Source organism: Telmatherina bonti (genome assembly GCF_933228915.1).
Source record: "Telmatherina bonti genome assembly, chromosome: 17".
Lineage (NCBI taxonomy): Eukaryota > Metazoa > Chordata > Actinopteri > Atheriniformes > Telmatherinidae > Telmatherina > Telmatherina bonti.
In genome coordinates, this window is record NC_136615.1 from 7396530 (window position 1) to 7406580 (window position 10051).

The following is a 10051-nucleotide window of genomic DNA, read 5'->3' on the forward strand; positions in this document are numbered from 1 at the left end:
GGATACTGTGTTGTTTTTTTCCTCATTAAAATGAAGAAAAATGACGAGCAAAAAAAAAGTTTTATACCTTTTTTTTTTTCTTTCTTCTATCTACAAAAGATCTACAACCACAAATCTACAAAAATCAGCAATGTTGGAGAAATGTAAAAATCACAATTTAAATAGAATTGGAACACAAAAAAATCTGAATCGAATCGGGACCAAAGCACATCCTCACAGCCCTCATAAAGGTTGTTGTTACATCTGAAATATAAACATAATGCAGTCGTAAAAACCATGAGTTCTCTGGTGGAGGATCTTCTGACCCGATGACGAACCCTGATGGCTCTTGTGATTTCAGGATTCGTTCAGGTGGTTTAGACTCTGGTCTCTGAGGGCTGCAGTCCTGCAGGTTTTTAGATGTTTCCTGCTTCAGCAGCAGCTTTGAGTGTTTAAGCAGAAAAATATCTAAAACCTGGAGAAATGCAGGCCTCGAGGAGCAGAGTTTACAACCTCTGGATAAGTTCTGACTGGTAGCTGTGGTAAAATCTGCTGGTATTTTAACTGGTTTGTGTTTAAAGGGACAGTCTGTGGGAATCTCTCCTGTCTATATGGCGTTCTAGCACTTCGCCTTTTCTAGCACCTGTATAAACAACGGTAGCTGCCGTGGATCAAACAGTCTCAACAACGTGAAACCGTGTCATGTCGTACTTTACGTTCGCTCAGGTGGCGAGGTTCCTGGTTTAAACTCTGCAGATCGGGTCATTAGTCCGGTTACATCCGGCTGTCCTCTGGTGGAGCTGTACGGTCCTGTAGCCTTCACAGTGGTCGTAAAGTCGGACTAAAAGCCACTCAGACGACTTCATACGCTGCATTCACTGCCACAAAAAGCCGGCGTTTACAGCGACTTTGACGGCTACTGAAAGCACGTAAATGTGCGCTGCTGCAGCCACGAGGCGGCTGTCACAGCAGGATCTGCTGTCATGCTAACGGCCAACATTAACAAAACCCAGTGAGGGCCGTTAGCTTGGGGCTAATTCAGGTGACTTCCTGGTTGAGTAGAAAGCCTTAAAGGTGGAGTATGGAAGATTTTCAATATTTTAAAAAAAAAAAAAATTAACTAATAAAATAACTACAATCATAATGAGAAAGTTTTTTTGAACATGTAGGTTCCAGTCTGTCCATATTTGATGCGTTATTACATTACAAGTTTAATTAATGAGAAATGACAAAAAGCCCCTTTTTTTTTTTTTTTTTACTGGTAGGAAAACATTTAAGAAGGGTCTTTGTCATTAATTAAACTTGTGATTTAATAACATCAAATATGGACAGACTGGAACCTACATGTTTTAAAAAAAAACCGATCTATTTATGATTCTAGTTATTTTTTTAAGTTAATTTATTTTTAAATATTGAAAATCTTACATACTCTACCTTTAAAGTCGTCGTCCTTCTTTAGCTGATTCCAGCTGGCGAAGACGAGCGCTGTATTGATCCGGTCGCACTACCTGTTTAGTTCCTCTCTCCTCGTTTGCGATGGTGAAAGCGGCTCCTGGTTTTCCATCTTGTCGGGTCAGAAAGCCTCCCGCTGATCTTCTCTAGCAACCGGCGCCAACTCGCAGGGAAAACACTTCTTATTCCACGTTGCTGCCGTTTGTCCCTCACCAGCAGCTGTAGTTTCGAGATGACCTACCGTCATGGCGGTTTCCTTTCAGCTAACCCGTCAGATGTAGAAATAAATGTACAACTCTTCACAGACGTGGTCCAGGAAACAGAAACATTCCTATTTGGACGAGGTTTTATTTCCACACAAAGGCAGGAAATGTCCGGTTGAACCTTCCTGTTTCTGCTCCTAAAGACGAGATCTGCAGGTGTAGAGCGGACTGTTTTCTCCTGCATGCTCCTCATCACCTCCTCCTCCTCCTCCTCCTCACTGCTCTCCTCCAGATTGTCCGACTGAATCTTCTCTTGTCTTCGTGTCGCAGTTTCAGCTCTGAACAGGACGTCTGCAGGTCTTCAGAATCTGGCTTCAGGTGGTGAGAACCGAGCTGACAGAAATCCAGCCTCGTTTCTGTAACTTTAACGTGTCCGGCGTGGCGGCAGCTCGGGGGTCGGGCGCGCTGCGTCGCCTCACGAGCTGTTTGGATGTAGGAAAGCAAAGCGAATAAACAGTTCTCCAGTTTTCTGACGGACTTTTCAAACATTTTCAGTCCCTAAACTCTGAATCAGAGCCTTGAATTGAAGTATTCCCACAAAATGATCGTCCTGCTGGAGGTCCGAGTGCATCGAGTTCGGCACTAACCGGATCCAAACTCACAAAGAACCGGTCTAAACCGGATCTTTAGACTGTTTTGTCTGATCAGTGGAAACAGGTCTGAAGTAGGGACGGGTCCTCTCCAGAACCAGGACCTCTACGGGTCTGATGGAGGGACGGGTCCTCTCCAGAACCAGGACCTCTACGGGTCTGATGGAGGGACGGATCCTCTCCAGAACCAGGACCTCTACGGGTCTGATGGAGGGACGGATCCTCCCCAGAACCAGGACCTCTACGGGTCTGATGGAGGGACGGATCCTCTCCAGAACCAGGACCTCTACGGGTCTGAAGTAGGGACGGATCCTCTCCAGAACCAGGACCTCTACGGGTCTGATGGAGGGACGGATCCTCTCCAGAACCAGGACCTCTACGGGTCTGATGGAGGGACGGATCCTCCCCAGAACCAGGACCTCTACGGGTCTGATGGAGGGACGGATCCTCCCCAGAACCAGGACCTCTACGGGTCTGATGGAGGGACGGATCCTCTCCAGAACCAGGACCTCTATGGGTCTGAAGTAGGGACGGATCCTCTCCAGAACCAGGACCTCTACGGGTCAGACAGAGGGACGGATCCTCCCCAGAACCAGGACCTCTATGGGTCTGTTGGAGGGACGGATCCTCCCCAGAACCAGGACCTCTACGGGTCAGACGGAGGGACGGATCCTCCCCAGAACCAGGACCTCTACGGGTCTGAAGTAGGGATGGATCCTCTCCAGAACCAGGACCTCTACGGGTCTGATGGAGGGACGGATCCTCTCCAGAACCAGGACCTCTACGGGTCTGATGGAGGGACGGATCCTCCCCAGAACCAGGACCTCTACGGGTCTGATGGAGGGACGGATCCTCTCCAGAACCAGGACCTCTATGGGTCTGAAGTAGGGACGGATCCTCTCCAGAACCAGGACCTCTACGGGTCAGACGGAGGGACGGATCCTCCCCAGAACGAGGACCTCTATGGGTCTGTTGGAGGGACGGATCCTCCCCAGAACCAGGACCTCTACGGGTCTGACGGAGGGACGGATCCTCCCCAGAACCAGGACCTCTACGGGTCAGACGGAGGGACGGATCCTCCCCAGAACCAGGACCTCTACGGGTCAGACGGAGGGACGGATCCTCCCCAGAACCAGGACCTCTACGGGTCTGATGGAGGGACGGATCCTCCCCAGAACCAGGACCTCTACGGGTCTGATGGAGGGACGGATCCTCCCCAGAACCAGGACCTCTACGGGTCTGATGGAGGGACGGATCCTCTCCAGAACCAGGACCTCTATGGGTCTGAAGTAGGGACGGATCCTCTCCAGAACCAGGACCTCTACGGGTCAGACAGAGGGACGGATCCTCCCCAGAACCAGGACCTCTATGGGTCTGTTGGAGGGACGGATCCTCCCCAGAACCAGGACCTCTACGGGTCAGACGGAGGGACGGATCCTCCCCAGAACCAGGACCTCTACGGGTCTGACGGAGGGACGGATCCTCTCCAGAACCAGGACCTCTACGGGTCTGATGGAGGGACGGATCCTCCCCAGAACCAGGACCTCTACGGGTCTGATGGAGGGACGGATCCTCCCCAGAACCAGGACCTCTACGGGTCTGATGGAGGGACGGATCCTCCCCAGAACCAGGACCTCTACGGGTCTGAAGTAGGGACGGATCCTCTCCAGAACCAGGACCTCTACGGGTCTGATGGAGGGACGGATCCTCCCCAGAACCAGGACCTCTACGGGTCTGATGGAGGGACGGATCCTCTCCAGAACCAGGACCTCTATGGGTCTGAAGTAGGGACGGATCCTCTCCAGAACCAGGACCTCTACGGGTCAGACGGAGGGACGGATCCTCCCCAGAACGAGGACCTCTATGGGTCTGTTGGAGGGACGGATCCTCCCCAGAACCAGGACCTCTACGGGTCTGACGGAGGGACGGATCCTCCCCAGAACCAGGACCTCTACGGGTCAGACGGAGGGACGGATCCTCCCCAGAACCAGGACCTCTACGGGTCTGACGGAGGGACGGATCCTCCCCAGAACCAGGACCTCTACGGGTCTGATGGGGGGACGGATCCTCCCCAGAACCAGGACCTCTACGGGTCTGATGGGGGGACGGATCCTCCCCAGAACCAGGACCTCTACGGGTCAGACGGAGGGACGGATCCTCCCCAGAACCAGGACCTCTACGGGTCAGACGGAGGGACGGATCCTCCCCAGAACCAGGACCTCTACGGGTCTGACGGAGGGACGGATCCTCCCCAGAACCAGGACCTCTACGGGTCTGAAGTAGGGACGGATCCTCTCCAGAACCAGGACCTCTACGGGTCTGACGGAGGGACGGATCCTCTCCAGAACCAGGACCTCTACGGGTCAGACGGAGGGACGGATCCTCCCCAGAACCAGGACCTCTACGGGTCTGATGGGGGGACGGATCCTCTCCAGAACCAGGACCTCTACGGGTCTGACGGAGGGACGGATCCTCCCCAGAACCAGGACCTCTACGGGTCAGACGGAGGGACGGATCCTCTCCAGAACCAGGACCTCTACGGGTCTGACGGAGGGACGGATCCTCTCCAGAACCAGGACCTCTACGGGTCAGACGGAGGGACGGATCCTCTCCAGAACCAGGACCTCTACGGGTCTGACGGAGGGACGGATCCTCCCCAGAACCAGGACCTCTACGGGTCTGACGGAGGGACGGATCCTCCCCAGAACCAGGACCTCTACGGGTCAGACGGAGGGACGGATCCTCCCCAGAACCAGGACCTCTACGGGTCTGAAGTAGGGACGGATCCTCTCCAGAACCAGGACCTCTACGGGTCAGACGGAGGGACGGATCCTCCCCAGAACCAGGACCTCTACGGGTCTGACGGAGGGATGGATCCTCCCCAGAACCAGGACCTCTACGGGTCTGACGGAGGGACGGATCCTCCCCAGAACCAGGACCTCTACGGGTCTGACGGAGGGACGGATCCTCCCCAGAACCAGGACCTCTACGGGTCTGACGGAGGGACGGATCGACCCAAAACCAGGACCTCTACGGGTCTGATGGGGGGATGGATCCTCCCCAGAACCAGGACCTCTACGGGTCTGACGGAGGGACGGATCCTCCCCAGAACCAGGACCTCTACGGGTCTGACGGAGGGACGGATCCTCTCCAGAACCAGGACCTCTACGGGTCTGAAGTAGGGACGGATCCTCCCCAGAACCAGGACCTCTACGGGTCTGAAGTAGGGACGGATCCTCCCCAGAACCAGGACCTCTACGGGTCTGACGGAGGGACGGATCCTCTCCAGAACCAGGACCTCTACGGGTCTGAAGTAGGGACGGATCCTCCCCAGAACCAGGACCTCTACGGGTCTGACGGAGGGACGGATCCTCTCCAGAACCAGGACCTCTACGGGTCTGACGGAGGGACGGATCCTCCCCAGAACCAGGACCTCTACGGGTCTGAAGTAGGGACGGATCCTCCCCAGAACCAGGACCTCTACGGGTCAGACGGAGGGACGGATCCTCCCCAGAACCAGGACCTCTACGGGTCTGACGGAGGGACGGATCCTCCCCAGAACCAGGACCTCTACGGGTCTGACGGAGGGACGGATCCTCTCCAGAACCAGGACCTCTACGGGTCTGACGGAGGGACGGATCCTCTCCAGAACCAGGACCTCTACGGGTCTGACAGAGGGACGGATCCTCTCCAGAACCAGGACCTCTACGGGTCTGACGGAGGGACGGATCCTCCCCAGAACCAGGACCTCAACGGGTCCGATGGAGGGACGGGTCCTCTCCAGAACCAGGACCTCTATGGGTCCGATGGAGGGACGGATCCTCCCCAGAACCAGGACCTCTACGGGTCTGACGGAGGGACGGATCCTCTCCAGAACCAGGACCTCTACGGGTCTGACGGAGGGACGGATCCTCCCCAGAACCAGGACCTCTACGGGTCCGATGGAGGGACGGGTCCTCTCCAGAACCAAGACCTCTACGGGTCCGATGGAGGGACGGATCCTCCCCAGAACCAGGACCTCTATGGGTCTGACGGAGGGACGGATCCTCTCCAGAACCAGGACCTCTACGGGTCTGACGGAGGGACGGATCCTCCCCAGAACCAGGACCTCTACGGGTCCGATGGAGGGACGGGTCCTCTCCAGAACCAGGACCTCTACGGGTCCGATGGAGGGACGGATCCTCCCCAGAACCAGGACCTCTATGGGTCTGACGGAGGGACGGATCCTCTCCAGAACCAGGACCTCTACGGGTCTGACGGAGGGACGGATACTCCCCAGAACCAGGACCTCTACGGGTCTGACGGAGGGACGGATCCTCTCCAGAACCAGGACCTCTACGGGTCTGATGGAGGGACGGATCCTCCACAGAACCAGGACCTCTACAGGTCCGATGGAGGGACGGATCCTCCCCAGAACCAGGACCTCTACGGGTCTGAAGTAGGGACGGGTCCTCTCCAGAACCAGGACCTCTACGGGTCTGACGGAGGGACGGATCCTCTCCAGAACCAGGACCTCTACGGGTCTGACGGAGGGACGGATCCTCTCCAGAACCAGGACCTCTACGGGTCTGACGGAGGGACGGATCCTCTCCAGAACCAGGACCTCTACGGGTCCGATGGAGGGACGGATCCTCCCCAGAACCAGGACCTCTACGGGTCCGATGGAGGGACGGATCCTCCCCAGAACCAGGACCTCTACGGGTCTGACGGAGGGACGGATCCTCCCCAGAACCAGGACCTCTATGGGTCTGAAGTAGGGACGGATCCTCCCCAGAACCAGGACCTCTACGGGTCTGATGGAGGGACGGATCCTCCCCAGAACCAGGACCTCTACGGGTCTGAAGTAGGGACGGATCCTCCCCAGAACCAGGACCTCTATGGGTCTGAAGTAGGGACGGATCCTCCCCAGAACCAGGACCTCTACGGGTCCGATGGAGGGACGGATCCTCCCCAGAACAGAAAAGCAGGAACCTGTAAAGAGTTTTGGAAAGTCCTTGAAGGACCTGGAGAGCTGTTTGTGTAGAAACGACAGATTTATATTTGAGTTTTATGAAACGAGTGTTTTTCTGGCCGGTTTTACATCAATATTTGAATAAAAATCTTTATTAAAATGTCATTTGGCCTAAAAAACGAAGTGAAATAATGAGTCGAACCTGCAGACGTCCCGTTTGATCGTCCGTCTTTATTCCCGAACTAAAACCGTTTTTCTTTCCTCCAGCTGCGTAAAACCGGTCCGATTCGAGGCACCAGTGCTGCTCACGAGCAATGAGGCAAAACAACCAAACCCTGTCATGATGATGTCATCAGAGACACGCCCACCACCACGCCGAGGAAGCGGCCTCCACCTCGCCTCTTCTCTTCCCGTCTCACATGATTCATTGGGGGGGTTTGAAACGATTGGTCACCAGTATTGTACAGATCCAACCCCGATCACACGCCTCCTGTTCGCTCAGACACCTAAAGGAAAAATGTGGTTTTGCAAACATTATAAAAAGAAAAACAAAACTCTTTGCACAGGAAGTAACTTGCCTGATGATGTAATTGTTAGTTGATTATTCCAACAGCTTTGTTTTTATTCGGGTGTGTAAACCACTCAGAAAGTCATGCCTTTTAAATTAGAATGTTGTTTTTTTAGCTTCTCCGGTTCCACACCAGGAAATTTATGGCTCTGAGGAGAACTTCTCCTTTGTATCATAACCGTCTGTACGTACGTCCCCCATGTTGCTGTGTAGACCCCTCCCAGGTCGCCCCGCTGGCTCTTCTTTGTTTGGAAGTTGCTCCTGCATGATGGTTTCATGTCCCTGTTCCCCCGTCACATGCCCATAATGTAAACATGGTCGGCTCCGTCTGAGCGCGCATGTTAACAGCAGCTCCTCACTGCATGTGCACGTCGCTGCACCGCCGGTGAGCGTCCTCCTGGAGAGTCTGCACAGTTCACCTCTGTCCGCGTGTTGCGTGTGTGTGTGTGTGTGTGTGTGTGTGTGTGTGTGTGTGTGTGTGTGTGTGTGTGTGTGTGTGTGTGTGTGTGTGTGTGTGTTAAACTGCCTTCACTCTTTCAGGACGGTCCCTCGTAGGACCGAGACGGATCGCTTCAACTGCAGCCTGGTGAACTTTTGCCTCATGCTGTCGCTGCATGGCCTTCTTCTTCTCGGCTAGGGCTTTAACCGGAGGACCGCCGCGGCCTCCCAAAACAGCGAAACTAAAACAAATGAGGATGAGAGTCTGTGCGTTGCTGTGTGCATGAATCAGAAGTAGGTTTTTATATCCTGACTAAGCGACAGAAATGGGTCCAGGCAGATCCGCCGTGTTTGTTGTGGTTCGCCAGCTTTCTGGGACTTTCTTTTCTTTCTCTGTACAGTCTATTTTTCCAGCTTTTCATCTTTACAGAGAAGCTCTGAGGGCAGCCGGAGCTTCTCTGGACCGTTTTCAGTCCCGGATGAAACGGCTTTTGTCCTGCTGACCCTCTTTATTTTGGGGCTTTTGGCAGATGCTTCGGGGGCTGCAGGTAACAACGTCCCCCTACCAGGTGCAGAGTTCTTAGGCTTCGTAATGAGACTGTAACGATGCTTTATAATAGACAAACTGTACATACACGCATACTTGACTGGGATGCTCACAGCTACAAGCATCATGTGCTGGAACTGTGAGGGGGGTGTTGTCGGGGCGGGTGGAGATAACTGTACCTCATCCATGCTTATGAATGTGTGAGACAGATGTGTCAGGACCTTCCGGAAGCACAGCATGTTTCACACCTGTGCAGCATGACATGGAGCCACGATTCCACCAGAACACGAGGGATTTGCATGCTTTTCTTTCTTTTTTACGTTTTCCTTCCTCTCCTCGACTCGCTCTGTTTGAGTGAAGCTCTCAAACTGCAGCGGACAAGAAGGGAAATCAGAGCGAGGGTTCCTCCCTCCATCAGACTCGCTTCAGCTCGACCTCGGACGGCCAGACGAGGAGTGAAAAGCCCGAGCGAGTGTGATGAGGACGGGGGCGCCGGCGCCTTACAGCTAGCTGTGTGATGTCTGTAGCATTACCAGTGTGTGACTGCGGGGACGCTTAGGGAACAGATGGAGTCCAGAATACGGTTTTTCTTATTGTAATCATGAACAAGCACTTGCAGAATCTACTGTTTCTCTTTTATGTTGTTTTTTTTTTTTTTTTTTTGACAAAGGTTCACGTGTATTCACTTTTCTCTTTCTGATGCAGCAACATTCAGGGGAATTAGTAGTGAATGTAATAAATGAGTTCCTTTTTTTCTTTTTCATGGCTTCCAGGCTGTGACAGAAGGTCTAGACAATGGAACATAACAGAATATCTAATAAATTTCAACAAATAAGAGGCTTGCTGTTTATTTTTTCATGTCTTCAGGATGAAAATGAACATTCAGATTGTTAAATTCAGCCAGAATTAAACCTGTTCTTCCTTTTCACATTTCCAACAACTCACGAAAATTTAATTAAAATCCATCCATAACTTTTGGCGTAATCTTGAACACAAACAGATAAACGTCGTAAAAACATAAACCACCTTGGCGGAGGAGCAAAACCAGAGGGAGAGGAGCCAAGACAGAACACCACTCTCACATCTCGCTAGCTTCTCAAGATTACCTACCCCAGCTTTAAGGGTCAGGGGGGGGAACTATGACCTATCCCAGGTACACCTGGACAGTTTGCCAGTCCATTACAGTCATGTGAATGACAGTCATTTACACACACTCCTAGGGACAATTTTGATTAACCGATCAACCTAATGTGTCTTTGGACC

The 10051-nt window shown here is 53.3% G+C and overlaps 1 protein-coding gene across 1 annotated transcript in view; it reads left to right on the forward strand.

The window, feature by feature from the left end:
- pitpnb (phosphatidylinositol transfer protein, beta) overlaps positions 1 to 9619 on the forward strand; it is a 31545-nt gene extending 21926 nt beyond the window's left edge. The window contains exon 12 of the mRNA XM_079257051.1: positions 7503 to 9619. The gene's annotated coding sequence lies outside the window, so the exon portion shown is untranslated. The remainder of the gene's footprint in view (positions 1 to 7502) is intronic.
- The last annotated feature ends 432 nt before the right edge of the window (positions 9620 to 10051 follow it).